At 39.7% G+C, this 18,110-nt stretch overlaps 1 long non-coding RNA gene across 13 annotated transcripts; it reads right to left on the bottom strand.

Moving 5' to 3' along the window:
• Window positions 1-3,072: 3,072 nt before the first annotated feature.
• Window positions 3,073-7,409, bottom strand: LOC113355912. 13 transcript variants are annotated; one of them, XR_003362658.1, is made up of 11 exons: window positions 6,955-7,409; window positions 6,773-6,872; window positions 6,645-6,689; window positions 6,037-6,126; window positions 5,882-5,965; window positions 5,687-5,752; window positions 5,468-5,577; window positions 4,846-4,933; window positions 4,187-4,307; window positions 3,830-3,955; window positions 3,073-3,494 (listed from the first exon to the last, which is right to left on the bottom strand). It is a non-coding gene; the product is annotated as an uncharacterized LOC113355912 (long non-coding RNA). The 13 variants fall into 13 exon arrangements; XR_003362649.1 differs by having other exon boundaries at window positions 5,882-6,093; window positions 6,955-7,045; window positions 7,154-7,408; XR_003362650.1 differs by having other exon boundaries at window positions 5,882-6,093; window positions 6,955-7,045; window positions 7,149-7,408.
• Window positions 7,410-18,110: the final 10,701 nt, after the last annotated feature.

Consider the following 18,110-nt stretch of genomic DNA (forward strand, 5'->3'; position numbering starts at 1 on the left):
ACAAGTATAAGATGGACAATTGCATTATTTTTAACAAGTGAAGGAGGCAGCTCATGGCATAGTGGTCGCTTAGCAGTTGCCAAGCTGGCTCATATAGGTTTGCTTTTCTTTGGTTGTTTTCTTGAAGTTGTTTCCGTAGTTGCAAAGACATCGCATAATAGTGACATGGAAAATACTCATCGTACATGTGTTCATGATAATGTGGACATAATATCCACACAAACTTATTTTTGCATGCTATGGTTGTATACCAAGGATGGGTAATTATTCTTGTGTCAGTGTGTGTGATGCATTGTGCGAGGAGAATCTTCACTTCATTGGAGAATTGGTATACATCTTATTACGTTACTGGAAGAAAGGTTTCATAGAACCGATGTCAAAAGACATGTATGCTAGTGTAATTCATCATCTTAAGTTGTACGCTAGTTTTGTTCTCAAGAGGCTAATTCGCCGGAGCATGTTAGCTGATTTGTGCATGCACTATTGTGCAATTCAAGTTTTAAATGAAATAGTCAAGAAGAATGGGCAGTATGTGGGTACATCAAACATTAATCACAGGTGTATTGAGCGGCTACCAGGAGATAAATGGTTCTTGTCTTTGACCGGGGGAAGTACACAAAGGGAGCAAATACTGCTGTGTTACAGTCTTCAACTACATCAACGATAGTTGATGTCATGAAGTTGCTCGCTATATTCAATAAGATGCTTGTTTATAGACTTCTGTTGCACAAGATCGCAATTGATGACCATGTAAAGAACATATCAGCTGGACGAGAGATGGAGAGGATGGTCAGTCGCTCGACAGTAGTAAGAGAGGAACAGAACAGCTTAGGCACTTATGATACGTTGCCAGATTTATGGATCAGTATCGGAGGAGATCACTGGTTTCTCCAGTCAACGCAAGGGTATATCCTAACAACCTTTTTATACGCAAAACAATGGTACAGGTTACTATTCATTATCCTAGAGAGTCAGGTTACCTTTTGGCTTATGTTTCTAACTACAACAATCAGGAATTATATGAAGAATTTATATCTCTTTCTCTCACAATCAATATGTAAACGGAGATAAGTCTGTGAATCTGATTATACCATGAGAGTACTTGGACGATTCCAAAGATCAATCAAGTCGTATTCAATAATTACGGTTGACTTATCTACTTTGATTGATTTACGTATAACATGCGATATTCCAATTATAAAGATAAACTATATAATGCAGAAAAAGAAATAACACAGGCACCAGAAATTTCGTTAAAGAGGAAACCGCAAATGCAGAAAAACCCCGTGACCTTGTCTAGATTTGAACACCAAACTATATTAAGCCGCTACAGACTCTAGCCTACTATCAAAACTTCGGACTAGATTGTAGTTAAGACCAAATCTACCATCACAAAGGTTCAATTACAGTTGTGTTCCTTACGCCTCTTGAATCTTTCAAGACTCTGCGCAATTGATTCACTGACGTCCTTTACAGCCTTAGAGTTGCTTCAACTCAATTGAAGACTTTAAACCAATCTGCTTCCCACAGACAAGCCTATATGTGATTTTCGTTTTGATTAAAATATGAAGGTGAGGTAGGAAATCGTTTGCAATAGACAAAGTCTAGCAAAACTCAAAATCCGGTACTTACGACTCTCGGATAGCAGACTAGATTATTATCCACCTCACAAGTAAAACATACTCCGATTTCAACAAAGAATCCTTATAGAGCAATATACATGTGGAATCACAAAGTCAGAGAAGAAGAAACTTTGCGATTTCTATCTATTTCGCCTGATCGGAGTGAGACTCAACAATCGGTAGCAAGATCAGGATATACGAACTATCAAGATAAATATAGTTGGATCTGGCTTCACGAATCCCTAAGTGAAGTCTTTTTAGTCGCTAAACCTAACAAGGTTTAAAGGAGATGACGACTCTAGTTTACAACTAGGACACACAAAAATAGTGTCGGGGATTCAAAGATCCCAGTTGCTTGAGGTTATCCTTATATATATAGACTTTTAAGATCAAGGTTGCTTTAGATTTAAGCTAAGGTAGCTTTGGAATCAAGCAATCAATATCCGTCGTTAGATGAATAACTATTAACTTCAAATTAACATAACAGAATGTACACTCCGGTTATGATGAACCGTAACCGAACCGTGTATAAAGATTTGTTCATGAAAGGTTAGCCGAAACTAGCCAGACGAACTATAAGCTTAACCATTTTCATATAACACTTTAAGACTTTAATCTTGTGTCAGAACCATAAGTTATAATGTGATCAAATATGTCTTATATGTGTTTTCAGAGAATTGTTCAAATGTCGATTATCTTATAGAAATAATTTGATGCATCTAAAAATATTCGACAGGGTAAGTACGTGTACCTACATCCAGTTCGTGAGTTATTCTTTCATGATACGTGTACCGGGTTTGTATACCCTTAAGACAAAACGAATTCAAGAGTCCACATAACTTTTCGGTATGCGTACCATCCTGAGTTCACGAGCAACAAAACTTTTTTGGTTTGCATACTTGGTATGTGTACCAAAAGTCGTTTCAGAAATATAGCTACGTCGGTATGTGTACTGGGTACATGTACTTCAGCTTCGGACCTATAACACTTTGCGCCAGTATGTAAGCTGGTACGTGTATTGTCCTGTATCCAGATTTACAGTAGTCTTATCTCTTTAATAATCAAGTTGAAACATTCCCGAATAATATCACTGACACATATCACTGTTCCAGGCTATTTTTAAATGATAATCTTGAATCATATTTTAGGTCATAAACAATAAATTGTCACTAGTGGAAATCAGCAGTTTCGCGACCGACAAAACAAGTTATTTAAATCGTATCTATGACTTGCTTTGTTAGTCGAAGAAAGGGTCGCTGTTTGAGCGTCTTTTTCATCTATTACGTGTCTCGGGGGTCGTTGAAAATCTTATATCAACGACTGACTTTAACGGTCAAGGTATTAACGCTGACGTTTATCGGTCGTAGGTATAAATTTTTATATAAAAAGAAAAGGTTCAGATTGCCTGACTGAATCTGACTACCAAATTAAACTCAAATGATAATTCAAATGAGACCCAAATCAAACTCAAATAAGAATCAAATTAAATTTGCACAAAGATAATCTTCCAATTTAACATTCATCGATTCACTTAGTTCAAATCACACAAAAAATGAATAAAATATTGAGTTCAGAGCAATAAAAGTTCATTCAACAAGACAAATAATTAAGTTCTAAGATTTCGTTACAAGATGATAAACTAATATACGATTGATTAAACAGCAAACGGTGAACTCCGATGATGATGAACTTAGCTAGCCCATACTTCAAAAAGTTACCTTTACTGCAAAAATAAGTTCCGCCATCAGCTGATTAATGCGGGGAGGTCACAATACTCAATAAAATGTGGAGTGTTTCCCAATTCCATCCCCACAAACCACCACCAGCACCCATACAAACAACAGAATCACCCAATAGGCAATAATAGAGTACCTGCAGCAAAAAATAAGTTTCCAAAATCAATACAACCAACACAAAAAGACAAGCAGACAAGTTCTTATAACTTCATAAAAACACTAGATTACACGATAACATTTTGTTAATGATATTAAGCTCTTCCCCACTGACACAACAAAGACTGCATTAGTTTGTTTACAGGGCGGGAGAGAAACAAATCTTAAGAAATGTATCCAAGTAGACATCTAATATCATAGTTTTATATTTAAAATGCCCAGTTGAAAGGTAGTGATAAAGATAACTCTTTGAGATTGTATCATGTTAACTTGTTTTCAACAGTACGCTGTAAGAGATGGAGATATACTTCTTACCTTTCACAAGCATCCCAACATACTGATGACCGAGGATGTTTAGATGTTTATCTAATGTCCGCATCAACTGCAATCCAACTATCTTGACACAAGCATTGAGTGGCAATTCACAAAATTGGATGTTACCTGCAAAATTTATCAAACCGATTAAATCTCAAATGTATATATCTTACCTTAGAACTTCGAACAACTTTAGTTCGTAGCACCATCGTTGGTAATTGTAACATCACAGATACCATCGACAAGCATTTTGTCTAATCCAACAAGGTCCAAATTGACAATATTTGAAGTAAACTTGACAAGCCACGACTGGTAAAACAGATGACTTAGCAAGAACAATCCCACCAAGGCTCTTACCGGATAAAAATTTAACGAATTCACCGAGTGTATCTCATGCCCCTCTGTGGCATTTGACGATGAAGTTTCCTCTCGCAGAACCTCATCCAAATGATGCACACCAACTTTTCCCTCAACTGAGCTACGTATATACAAAAAAAAAATGTTATAGTTAGTCACGAAATGTAATAGAATTCCATCAAAAACGAAACGACTAGAGGATAAGCAAAGTAGAAAAAAAGTTAAGTGACATTAAGGAATGTGGTAATAAAATAATGTAAGGGTACATGACTTTGTTTTTCCCTTTTCATAGGTAATAAGCTGGGGAAACTAAAGGTAGAACTCATACGATGGATAGTTGGAATCAGAACGAAGTACTCATGAACTTAAAATATGAACCCAAAGTCATATGCCGAACCTAATGTTTGACTAACTACCTGTACAGACATGCCCTAGAGAACGTCCTTTTATGGCGGGTACAAACATGCCCGAGCGAAAATTTAATTAGCAAATTAAGCATGGAAAGAATAAACAAAAAAGCGAGCACCATGAACAAATATGACTATGGTTAGAGGTTACTTTCCTAATAAAGATCAGTAAATGCAGGTTCATTTAACAAAAAGTCTCAACTTAACTGCCTATGTTACATAAACAAAGTGAAAGTACACTTGAGGATGTACCAGTGCTGCTAGGAATGATACTGAATGAAGCAGCCCTTCCACCTCTCCAGTCCTTGCGTGATGGACCATCAAATGTCTTTTTTTTTTGCTAAAACATATGATTGAGTAAACAGAAGATACAGAGCCATAACTCTTGAAATTAATTTCAATAAATCGCAATAGAGACATCTAGACTAACCAGTCACTGCATGTACAGTGGTCATGAGACCCTCAAAAATGCCTAATCTGTCATTGATGACCTACGCTCATGACTTGATCTCTTATCTGTAATATGGAAGGAAGAAAAATGGTTGCTTCCTAGCCTAACATGCATAACAGTTATAGAGCCCAATGTCTGGATTATGGCTATGATTATGCACCTGAGCAAGCACCTAGTTGTGAGAATAACTGAACTATTCAGAAAGCCTGAGATTTCATAGCAAATCCCAGCATACATAAGCATAGAAATGTTCAAGATCCTTTCCGAGTAAAAATGCAAAAGCTCATTGTCAAATGTGGATAACAACCACATAACTGAGATTCAAAATTGATAAACTTTGTTTAATGTATTGTAATGTAAGTCTGCTTAACTAGTACATTGCTTTACAACGACCAAGATACGAGAAGAGTGGTGAACAGTTACCTGGGTTGTTCTCAGAATAGTTAGGCCTTCAACTTCAAAAGTTAACCTTACGGCACCATACTTCTTCACTATTGCTTCTGATGTATGTCCAACAGACCCAAGTTTAAATCCTGAAAGTCGAACTATAAACTTAATACGATTTGTAATGAGACTTGGAGAAACTAATAACTACTAAAATGATAATAAGAAACAAGGCTCGGATAGGTTCTTGTGATTTACCTGAGTCAGAGCGGTGCTGATCCAATATTTATGTTACTCAATCCCCACCTCTCATCAATGACATACCTAGAAAGGCAAGTTACATTCAGAAACAATACTACATAATAGCCAAAATAAAGAAGAATTGAAATTACTCTGCAATATTTCTTAGAACTAAATGAATATGACAAGAACTCTTGGGATAGTAATTCATACCTCTCCAGTTCCAGCAGCCTTTGTTGGAGAAATTAGCTTTTCTCAGTACATCAACTGCTTGAGAAGTACAAGCCATAGTTGAGCCTGTGACCAAACTAACAATATCAGATTTCTCGATTTCATTCCGTGTTGTGCAGTAGAATGCAAGATCGCACCTTTCGTTCCAAGGTTTTGCATCCTCGTAATGACTAACTTCTCGATGATGAACTGATCTAGAGTTCAAAAAGAATACAGGGCATATGACACTGTAAGAGTACCAGAACGTGAATAAAGTAGAGAGTAATATATAGGTAAGCAAGCTAATTCAGAAGATTGGCGCAAGTGGTGGGTTTCAGTAGGTTGCATCGGGCTTTTACTCTAAAATCATCAGAGTAAGACTTCAAAAACAAGTACGAGTCTTCGAAATTTCAAAAACAAGTACCAATCTTCCAAAAACATTGGCACACATGATGTAGTGACTTATATTTGAAATGGTTTTCTTCTTTGCAGAGCAACTAAATAGTATCCTATCTTCGAAATTTAATCATATAACTCATGCGCGATACAGATGAAAAATACCCATTTGACAACATCTTATAACACCAACTAACTAAAATTTCAGATAATTAATTCAAGAACCTAGGAATATACAGGAGAGAATACCCATTTGTTATAAAGCTTGCAACAAAATCCATTTGAGATCTAACTAGTCTAGCAACAACATCCTTAACACAATCATTCACACATACAGAACAGAAAGATCATTAATATGTAACACCATTACCTTGGTACCTCCACCCTGATTTCATCGGAGATACTCTTGTTCTTACTACAAACACAAAGAAAAAAATTTAGTGGCTGCACAAAGAGAAACCCTTATAGAGATACTGAGATAAACTAAGAATTGAGTACTTTATAATCTTCCTCTACCACATAATCCCTCCTTGGGAATAACATCGACAATAACATCATATCCACCACCAACTTGACTCCTCTATTGCCTTCTCTACCTCTAAGATTCAGAAAATAAAATTGATCATAAAAAAAAAAATCCAAAAATAGAAGGAAAAAGAAAAAATATAAATATGACTCACCGCTGAAAAGAGATGAGCTTTTAGATAAGAGGTAAGTGGTCTAAGAGTTCTTGATGCTGATCTATGGATCCGGGAGCTCATTATCCATTTACTGAAGAAAAAAAACACGAACAAAAACCCTTGCTTCAAATCACATATCACACTAATCATGAAACCTCTTAGATTCAAATCACATCTCACATCTAATTTGATACCATACTATTTTTTTCAATTTCGATTTTGAGAAGAATAGAGAAATAATGAAGCTGAATCTGTTCCCAGCAGATTTGAGATCTACAACTCGACTAGCGACTTGAGGGATTTCAGAAAACGAATGTATAGAAGGTTTACTAGTTCGGTTGAAATAGCATCTTGGGATACTGATTTCTCCACTTCCATGGAGCTAGTTCCTTAGGTGAAATGGAGACCGACAGCTGAAGAAGAAAGAGAAAATGAGATTGGAAATGGGAGAGAGGGAGGTATTTATCTTCTCAAATAATAAAAATCTATAATAGATTTATTAGGGATAAAATAATACCTCTTCGGAGACGGCTTTTAGACATCTGAGAATTTTTCCGTGTTTTTTCTTATTCCGCTACGATCTTTCATCCGTTTAAGGTCAAATGACCGTTGAACGGGGGTCGTTCCTGTGGGTTGTAGAAGCCCCATTTTCCACTAGTGTGTTGTTAACTAAATTCATGTGAACAAATTTTCTTAAGCTTGGCCAACATATTTCGAGAATAATTAACAAGATAAATTTGGATCGAAATTTTTGTTGTGCATGTAAAGTCTTCTTTAGTCATGAGACATTGTCTCATAGATAGAAAGGTGAAAACTTGAGTGATAGGTGGTTCAGTCTTCACTTGCCTTTTGTTGATGAAGTTCTCCAAAAGCTTCGGTTGATCTTATCCTTCAAACGGTAGAACGCAATGATATCTGGTACTCAACTACACACTTCTATCCTAATCTGAAACTTGACTAAAGGTAGACTAGAAATCAAAATATAGTTTTGATCAACTAAATTTGACAACAAGCTTGAGATAGCAATACTTATGAGTTCGACCGAGCAATGCTCTAACAGAGAGAAAGAAAAACGAAGAAAAAAAAACTCCATCTTTCTTGGGATGGAGAGAGTATTACATACAAAGCACTCTGGTTAAAATGAGACACACAAATTTGCACTCCAGTCATTGGAAACCGCATAAATCAAATGTAGCCAAATCCGTTTTTCTTTTTTGACATTAAGCCAAGCACTGTGGTGAGTGGTTTCCCTTAGCTATAGCTTATTTAAAGCTAAGTAAAAAGGGTCTCAGGGAAATCTCACTACGGTGTTGTGCCATCCCTTGGCTATATTACAGGGAAACTGAGTTTCCATTGATATAGTGCCAAACAGATATTCAGTTTCCGGGGTTTTTTTCTACAATTTTTTTTGTTGGAATCATTGTGTAGGTTGAAAGATAATTAAGAGGGAAAAAAAAGATATAATGGGTATAAAAAAAAGTTTTAGTAAAAAAAAAAGTAAAAAAGAGAAGTTTTAATGTAAAACTGTGAAAACCAAAAATATACACTCAATTTCCGTGTAAAATCCCACGGATATTCAGGATTTGTTTCAACTGAAAAACGAAAACTGAGTTTCTGTAAAGTGAAAAAGCAAGCAGATATTCAGTCTCCATGTAATTTCTCTATGCTACAGAACTCATTAGATTTGTAGAGTAGCTAAAACATATTGCTACTGTAAAGCGATATGGAAGACCATAATTGTTGCAGCGCAGTGGAATCGTGCTTAGCCTTGGGCTGTTCCTTATCCGTAAAAGTGTAGTCCATTTAGTTAATATAGTGTACTATGTATAGGAATCTGCAAACCTAGGACCTAATAACCTTTTCTAATCTAAGTGATTATCCATCCAGATTACGGATTAAAGAAGGACGAGAGATAGCCTCGTGTCCCGGTCCGTAGCACAGGATTCTCACTAATTACCGAACTAAAAAAGATGAAGGAAAAACTAGAGAATATCAGTAAGCTACGTATGCAGCTAGGAGGAGGCATGTTTGGCAAGTCATGAGAGCAATTGACAACTTAAGGAACACCTAAAAAAAAGGCGGGTATATTAGGTTAGTGGGGAGTATCACTCTTATTCTAATCCTAATTGAGTTGGAAAGGTAGTGTTTCATGTCATTGTGAAGTGTTTCCTCATACTAATCTCCATTTCATTTCTCCCCATTTCATCTTCTTCATCGTTGTGTTTACTAATTTGTTATTATTGATCTCCTTTATTAAATTAAGTTTACTAATTATTGGTAATAATAACATATCTTTCATTATTTAATGGTTTATGTCCACATCCACTAATTACAATTTACAAGAGATTCTCAGTTAGATTTGGCTTTTAATATAGGCTTGTGAGGTGTCTCCACTTAGTCTAAGGCCATCGCCTATAACTAATACTTCAATCAAAAAAGAAAAGCAAGATTACTTTACTAACAATTTTCAAGGATGCTAATGGGGTACCAAATTGCTGGGGTGTACCAACCCAAAGGCAATATCATTGGTACACTTCAAAATCACTCGCATGGAAGGATTTTATCCAGTTAATTACGGGTTTGGGGACACTTCTTGCAATATCCTCTTCCTAGGAGAGCGTTGTCTCTTAGGACCCAAGTAACAAACAGTGCTTTATTTGATGGGATTTGCCAGTCTATTACGAATGTTTCTCCTCCTTGCGAGTTGCTCCCTGAAACAAGTGTCAAGATTTGTACGTACATTATATGCCATTAAGTGACGGATTATGCATCTCCAGTATAAGATAATCAAGGTTACGCAGCCGCTAAGTGTACCGTAATCTATATATATTATAAAAATAAGTGTTGTCTGTCTATCCGGATATATCCGGCCATTGATTTTGTCATCCCACGGCATGGATCATTGGTTGAGTGAGGGATATTTTCGAGCGTGAGATCCAGAGACAGGACAAGACAAGGAGTTTCCTAACTGAACCTGAACCCGTTTCTTAAAAACGACCAACATGATAATTACTTGCGCAACCAAACTGATTCCTGTTTCCTAACGGAAATCAAATACGGGAGTTATGGGTTTCCTGATCCGTGTTTCTTCCATTCCGGTGTCTTTGTGCACCTCTACATTGTTCTTAGTATGATCAACCAGTTTTGTAGGTACTATCTGTAATTGGTGAACTAAAGTTTTATATTCGGATCAAGTTTGGCGATCGTGATCCCAAGATTATAGGGAAGATATACTAATGGGTTGCATCTGTCTGCATATAAGTCTGTAATCTTGAAGTGTATAACGGTGTTGACCGGTAACCAGATGTTGTCGGTGTGCTAACCAGTCTGTCAACAGTGCAAGAATTCAAACAAACTCTTGGACAACTATTTTTTTAGCGTGAGTCACTCTATTGTCGGATTAATTTTACGCTCTTTCTGAATCCTAATTGGATTCTTATGCAGGTATGCAAAACCCAAAACCCAGATCTCTTTCTGATCGTACTCAAGATAATTAATATCAATCTTGAGAATTTTTATTGGTTTGTTTCAACTCCTTTTCCATATCACCAAATTTTGATTTTAGTGATTTTTTGAATTTTCTTGATGATATTTGATTGGGATTTAGGTCGTTGGTGATGGATACATGCAGTATGTTGTATTGAATTAATGAAGTTATATTCGTTCTTGAAGCTTTTGAATTGCATGTGTTTGATGAATTCCCTGAATCAGTTTTGGGTTTGGTTATTGATATTGTCAGATGTGTATATTGCAGTGTCGGGTTCTGGTTCTCAAACGAATTTGAGTTGGCAAATACAAGTAGAATGTTAACTAATCTCATTTCAGGTTCACAACCCGGAGTTTTCAAATCATGACATGAGCTGGTGCAACATATGAAGAAGGTTCTGTATTAGCAATAATAGGACAACTCACTACATTATTATTAAAGGCTACAAAGGGTGTACTAAACCAAAACAAACCGGAATCAGATAACTCTTATCAAACAGTCGTGTAAATATGTTGACACCTACATTTGATTTTAGATTTTCTTATCCACCGTCCGGGCTAATTTGATCTGAACAGCAAAATAATGGAGCCGCAGGCCCCGCTAATCTATAGTCTCAACTCCCAACAAAACATCACTGGCCACATATAATTTACGGCCCCGGCCGGTTGATTTTACACGACCAACAAAACAATGCCATCGTGGACCCTAGTTAATTTACAGGCTCTATTCCTAAATGACAGGTTAATTAAAAACGCTACTATGACCCAACTAAGTAACACACTACACTAAGATATAATTAACTAAACTCCTAAAATTTTATGGGAGGATACTTATCGGCCGACCAAATAACGTACAAAAATCGAAAAAGGTTGACCGGGCTGATACCTAGTAATATTATAAAGCTAACGTCATAATATAAAAAGTATTGTTATCGACATGTTAATGAGTACACTTAAAGACGACTTGCCATATTGTTGGATTAATCGGCAGAATATGACTCATACTTATGCGCATCTGTATGTATCCATAGTTAGTCTCCATATTAAAATGGGTTTATCAACGATAATTAATTCATCAAGTGTATTAGGTAGTTCACTTCACGTCATTGACTATAAGTATCAATTACAAAATGGCTAGTTGGTTTGATTATTACAAGTCACATATATATATATATATATATCATACTTAATTAGCATAAGAATATGACCGTCATATTCAAATAACAGTTAGGAAATTTGATGCAGTCATGCAGATTAGGATCCACGGCAACCGCAAATTTTATTTTGGCACTTTGAGAATCTAAGAGTTTTTTAGGTCAACAAGTTGAGTAGAATTTCCTCACTCAGAGGGGACAACCACGTTATGCCTACGGTTTAGAAAGTCCGCATTTAAGAAAACCAGTAAAATTTTGGCTGTCGAATGTGAATGCATTTGTATACTTATAAGACATTTGCCCAAGAAGTGCTTCGAGTTTTTAATCCTAGTTTAATTGGGGGCATAAATATTAAATGCCGGCCATGACATTTTATTTGTACCCCAAAATATTCAGGGACGTATTAATTCGATCGTTAATATATTGTTTTATCCTTGGTTAATTTTCTTTTCTTCTTTCAAACAACGACCCTAATTAACGACCCTTCATAGACATTAACGACAATTTAGAATCGTCACTGAAAAAATTCCAAAACCATGACGACTCTAAACTGTCGTACATTTCCGCCATTAACGACGAAGATAACGACACTTCTAAGAGACTAACGACTGTTTGTAACGACACTTCTAAAATATTAACGACTGTTTACAGTCGTCATACACGTAATCAAAACAATAACGACTCTTTCAAAGGGTTGTCAGGGAATTGATTATGTTTATGACGACTCAAAACTGTCGTACATTTCCGCCATTAATGAATCTTCGACAGTTTAGAGTCGTCACTGAAACAGTCGAAACATTAACGACTATTTAGGGTCGTCACTGAATTTTTTTATACCATGAAGACTTTTCATACAGATCTGGACAAAAAAAAATTCAGTCAAAAAATATCGAAAAAAAAGAATTAAACTCTAATTAAATAAAATTATCACTAATTATTTACGGGCATTTCAGCCATTTAGAAAAAAAAATTATAAGGGATGACCCAAATTAGGGTGGGGTGACCTTTTTTGTCCTCTAGTGCCTAATTTTTATGGCCTCCAATTAAACCAGGTTTTTAATTGATGTATGAATTGTTTACTTCCAAATAGAGGAATGTAATCTCTTTTCCCAGCCGCCTAGCCTCCCGAATCTTTTTTTCTTGGAAAGAGAGATTATATTAGAGAAGGAAGAATGTACAAAGTCCATTAAAGGCATAGAAAGGAATGGAAAGAAACTAAATTATAAGAATAGGTTTTCCCAATTATTGAGCCAGAACTAGCAAAGTTAACATGAATTTTCTTTCCAACAGCTGCAGCCCAGGTAAAGATCAATGATTTAGCATCTTCACCTAGATCATTATCAGTCTTGAAAATGTGCTTCGGCTTCAAAAATGCTATTGTTACTCTCTCTCCAAATTGGAGAGATCATCACAGCTGGAATTAAACTCCAAATGTAGTTACCGTTATTAGAGAAATTGGTATTATGCCAACAGTGAGCTAATATCATCATTGTTCTAGGCATGACCCATGAAAAATGATTGCTTCCTAGCAGCGTCCACCAGACTTTAGAAGCAAATTTACAATGTAGAAACAAATGGTCTTGTGTTTCAGAATCATCTCCGCAAAGCACACAAGAGTTGTGTAGCTGAATACCTTTATGCTGAAATATTTCTATTGTATTTAACTTGACATGAATCAAGCTCCAGAAAATAAGATTAACCTTTGGTGTTATAGAAGCTTTCCAAATCAAATAATAAGGGAAATTATTTATGCCAGCAGATTCGACCAGTTTAAAATCCAATGAGTTAACAGAGAAAACACTTGTAGCTTGTAAAGTCCATCTTCTGGTGTCGATTCATCTAGAGTTGGAGGAGTGTCACCAATGATAGAAATAAGAGCAGCAAAGTCCTTTATTTCTGAGCTTGTGAGGTTTCTTTTGAAATCAAATTTTCAGTTACCCTCCGAAGTAATTACGTCTGCAATCTTGATAGATCTTTCTCTGGATATCTTGTAGAGAGCAGAAATTAGCTAGTGTATTTCGTCCATACCATAGATCATTCCAGAAAGCAACATTTCTCCTTGAGTATAGATAGAGAGTAGAGTTTTCACTTATCAAAGTAGCAGTGTCAGCAATTGTTTGAGGGTGAAAACAGTTTCTGCTGGTTTCGGTAATTTCGTGTGATGTCGGTGAGAAACAAATCTAAACCCTAAACGATGTACTGCAAGGGAGTACTTTAGATTCGAGAGATCAATCTGTACAAGTCCGTCCTAAACCAAGAAATGGTCGTTCCAGACTTGCTTCGGTCACAAAGTGGGGGAGAAGGGTTGGTTTTGGGGAGGGAAGCGAATAGAGTGTTGAGACCAGAATAGTTGATTCTGGAAGAGTAGTTGTTTTCTGACTTGTATCAGAAAGTGGGAAGCTAACATATGGGAAATCTAGCAAACGTTTTCTGAGTGTTGTGTGCTCCTGATCAGAACTTGTTGTTCGGTGGAAATAGGTAATTCCTATTTATACAAGTCGAAGTGAAACGTACTCTGGTCTCATTAAGAAATGGAAAACGAGTGAGTAAATGGGCATAGGTGGTAACCGGTAACGCTTGGAATTGATGTTCCATAAAAGAAAGCGTTTCACCATTACTCCATGTATTTACTAACCGCCTCATCCTTATGACACTTTCTTATAACGGGCGTAGTGTACACTGCATGCTGTAAACCGCCAAACCAATACCCAATAAGCATCCCCCAGTTTGTGACATGCATTGATGCCTCGAGTGTTTTCGTGAAAAATATGTAGCACGTTGTTGTCTGGCAAGTTGAGCTTGGGAGACTTGCCGGATCGGTGGTGACCTTCGACGGTCGAGATTTTGCATCTTAAGAGGAAAGGTAGCCGTTGATTATTGCAACCCTTCGTTTGGTAGCCAGTGGCATGAAAGCATGATCAGTATGGCTTTAATATGCCCTAGTTTAGGCGCGGCCAAAAGTTATGGCCAAAGGTTGCCATGCGTTAGCTGGTAACCTTGGGTGGCTAAGATCTGCACCTTAGATGAAAAAGTGGTCGTTGATTGTTGCAGGCCTTCGTTTTGGTAGACGCATAGGGAAGGCAAGCATGGCGCGGCAAGGTGGTTGGAATGCCATTGGAACATGTGGCATGACATGCCTTGGCGTGGCCAAAACTAGGGTTTTGGGACAAAGGTTACCATGTGTTGTCTGGCGACCTTGGACGACTAGGATTTTCATATAGGATTGAAGGGTGGTCGTTGATCGTCGCACGCCTTCGTTTTGGTAGCCGCATAGGGAAGGCCGGTATGGTATGGCGCGGCAAGTTGGTTGGCATGCCATTGGCACATGTGGCATGACATGCCTTGGCGCGGTTTGGCGTGGTCAAAACTAGGGTTTTGGGACAAAGGTTACCATGCGTTGTCCGGAGACCTTGGACGGATATGATTTGCATCTAGGATTGAAGGGTGGCCGTTGATCGTCGCACGCCTTCGTTTTGGTAGCCGCATAGGGAAGGCCGCATGGTATGGCGCGACAAGGTGGTCGACAAAGGTTACATGTGGCATGGCATGCCTTGGCGCGGTTTGGCGTGGCCAAAACTAGGGTTTTGGGCCAAAGGTTACCATGCGTTGTCTGGCGACCTTGGACGGCTAGGATTTGCATCTAGGATTGAAGGTTGGTCGTTGATCGTCTCACGCCTTCGTTTTGGTAGCCGCATAGGGAAGGCCGACATGGTATGGCGCGGCAAGGTGGTTGGCATGCCATTGGCACATGTGGCATGGCATGCCTTGGCGCGGTTTGACGTGGCCAAAACTAGGGTTTTGGGCCAAAGGTTACCATGCGTTGTTTGGCGACCTTGGACGACTAGGATTTGCATCCAGGATGGAAGGATGGCCGTTGATCGTCGCGCGCCTTCGTCTTGGTAGCCGCATGGGGAAGGCCGACATGGTGGGGCCAAGGCCAATGGTGTGAATGGCTTGGCATAGTGGGGCCAAGGGTTTGGTACGGACGACTTGGCATGGTGGGGCCAAGGCAAGGTGCGGTTGGCTTGGCATGGTGGGGCCAAGGGTTTGTCATGTCATTGGCGCATGGTGCGGCTAGCATGGTTGGGGCCAAGGCAAGGCGCGGTTGGCTTGGCATGGTGGGGCCAAGGGTTTGGCATGCCATTAGCGCATGATGCGGATAGCATGGTTGGGGCCAAGGAAAGGTGCGGTTGGCTTGGCATGGTGGGGCCAAGGGTTTGGCATGCCATTGGAGCATGGTGCGGCTAGCATGGTTGGCATGCCTTGGCACGGTAGACGTGGCTGGCATGGTTGGCATGCCTTGGCGCAGAGATTTGGCTGGCATGGTTTGCTATTGGCACAGTGGTGCGGCTGGCATAGTTGGCATGCCTTTGCGCGGAGATGTGTCATGCATGGTTTGCCATTGGCACAGTGGTGTCGCTGGCATGGTTGACATGCCTTGGCGCGGCGATGTGGCTGGCATGGTTTGCCATTGGCACAGTGGCGCGGCTGGCATGGTTGGCATGCCTTGGCGCGGGGATGTGGCCGGCATGGTTTTCCATTGGCACAGTGGTGCGGCTGACATGGTTGGCATGCCTTGGCACGGAGGATGTGGCTGGCATGGTTTTCCATTGGCACAGTGGTGCGGCTGGCATGCCTTGGCGCGGAGATGTGGCTGGCATGGTTTTCCATTGGCACAGTAGTGCGGCTAGCAAGCCTTGGTGCGGAGATGTGGCTGGCATGGTTTGCCATTGGCACATTGGTGTGGCTGGCATGGTTGGCATGCCTTGGCGCGAAGATGTGGATGGAATGGTTTGCCATTGACACAGTTTTGCGGCTGGCATGGTTGGCATGCCTTGGTGCGGTAGCGTGCGGTTTTACGATTTTAACCCTAAGCTAAAAACCACCATCAACATTAAGTCCCCTGCTTAGCTCGGAACGGGAGCATCGTTGCGAGGTAAGCATAAGATGGTGATAGGCTAGGACAAAAATCGAAACAACAAGTCGTGAAAGATGGTCAGGAAGGTCCGACTAACCTTTTCTGAGAGGTTAATAGAGTTTGTGCTTCTCGTGTTGGTGGCCTTGCATAAATTGTACTGGTGGTGCAGACCGTGGAGTGGTGAGATGAAAATCGTCGGCTTAGTCTGGCCATGCATCACCTTGGCTGGGTTAGGGAAAGTGGAGGCGGTATATTAGCGAGTTGCCGGTGTTGGTGCGGCTTGAGCGGAGCTGCTGGCGTTGGTCGGCTTGGAATGGGAGCCGCAGGCATTGGTCGGCTTGGAATGGGATTCGTAGGCGTTGGTCGTCTTGGACTGGGAGCCGCAGGCGTTGGTCGGCTTGGAATGGGAGCCGCAGGCATTGGTCGGCTTGGAATGGGAGTCGCAGGCGTTGGTCGGCTTGGAATGGGATCCGCAGTCATTGGTGGGCTTGGAATGGGAGCCGTCAGCATTGGTCGTCTTGAAATGGAGCTGTTTGCATTGCTCGGATTGGAGTTGAGCTAGATTGAGTTCCTTGGAAGGATGATGACTGGCTTCAGTTCCGTGGAAGGATGAAGACCGGCTTCAGTTTCATGGGATGATGGCAACTTTATCTGAATTAGGGTTTGGCATGCCGAAACCCTAATTAGCGCCCTTTACTAGAATCGCTGTAGAATTCTCGTACGAACTCGTATTTTGACGGTCCGCCCCTCCATTCTAAACGGAAAATAATTTCCTATCTCCTATCGCGGGAATATTTAGGTTTTGAGCTCGTTCTGGAGGTGAAAACAGCTATACAGTAAAATTCAGGAAGAATTGCGGGCCCATGGAATGATGGCTGCTTGCTTTAGTTCCGTGGAAAGATGATGACTTGCTTTGGGAAGATAAAAACTTGCTTCAGTTCCCTGGGAAGGTGACGAATGGCTTCGGGAAGATAACAACTTGCTTCAGTTCCCTGGGAAGGTGACGACAGGCTTCGGGAAGGTAACAACTTGCTTCAGTTCCCTGGGAAGGTGACGACTGGCTTTAGGAAGATAACAACTTGCTTCAGTTCCCTGGGAAGGTGACGACTGGCTTTGGAAGGTAACAACTTGCTTCAGATTTTAGCATGTTGCAACCCTAATTAGCGCCTCTTACTAGTCGCTGTAGAATTCTCGTACGAACTTGGATTTTGACGTTCCGCCCTTCCATTATAAACGGAAAAGAATTTCCTATCTCCCCTTGCGGGAATATTTAGGTGTTGAGCCCGTTCGGGAGGCGAAAAAAACTCGACAGTAAAATTCAGGAAGAACTCAAGAGGGATGTTGCGGGCCCGAGGTGGCATAGTCGCGCCCAGTCATCCGTTTCATGGAGCAAGAAGGAATCTTTATTTTGTTCAAACTCTAGAAACTCCGTCCGCATGAAAAGAGATATTGACCTTCTTCTGTTTTCTGCTGCTCGTCCGGATCCGTGCTTTCGTCTGCAGTGTCTCTCTAGCGGATTCCAAAATTTATCAAACTCCATTGCATTCTTGGGACGGATGGATGTGGTTGCATTTTCGGTCCATCCTTGATTTTTTAGG

The sequence above is a fragment of the Papaver somniferum genome, chromosome 3 (genome assembly GCF_003573695.1).
Source record: "Papaver somniferum cultivar HN1 chromosome 3, ASM357369v1, whole genome shotgun sequence".
Taxonomy (NCBI): Eukaryota; Viridiplantae; Streptophyta; class Magnoliopsida; order Ranunculales; family Papaveraceae; genus Papaver; species Papaver somniferum.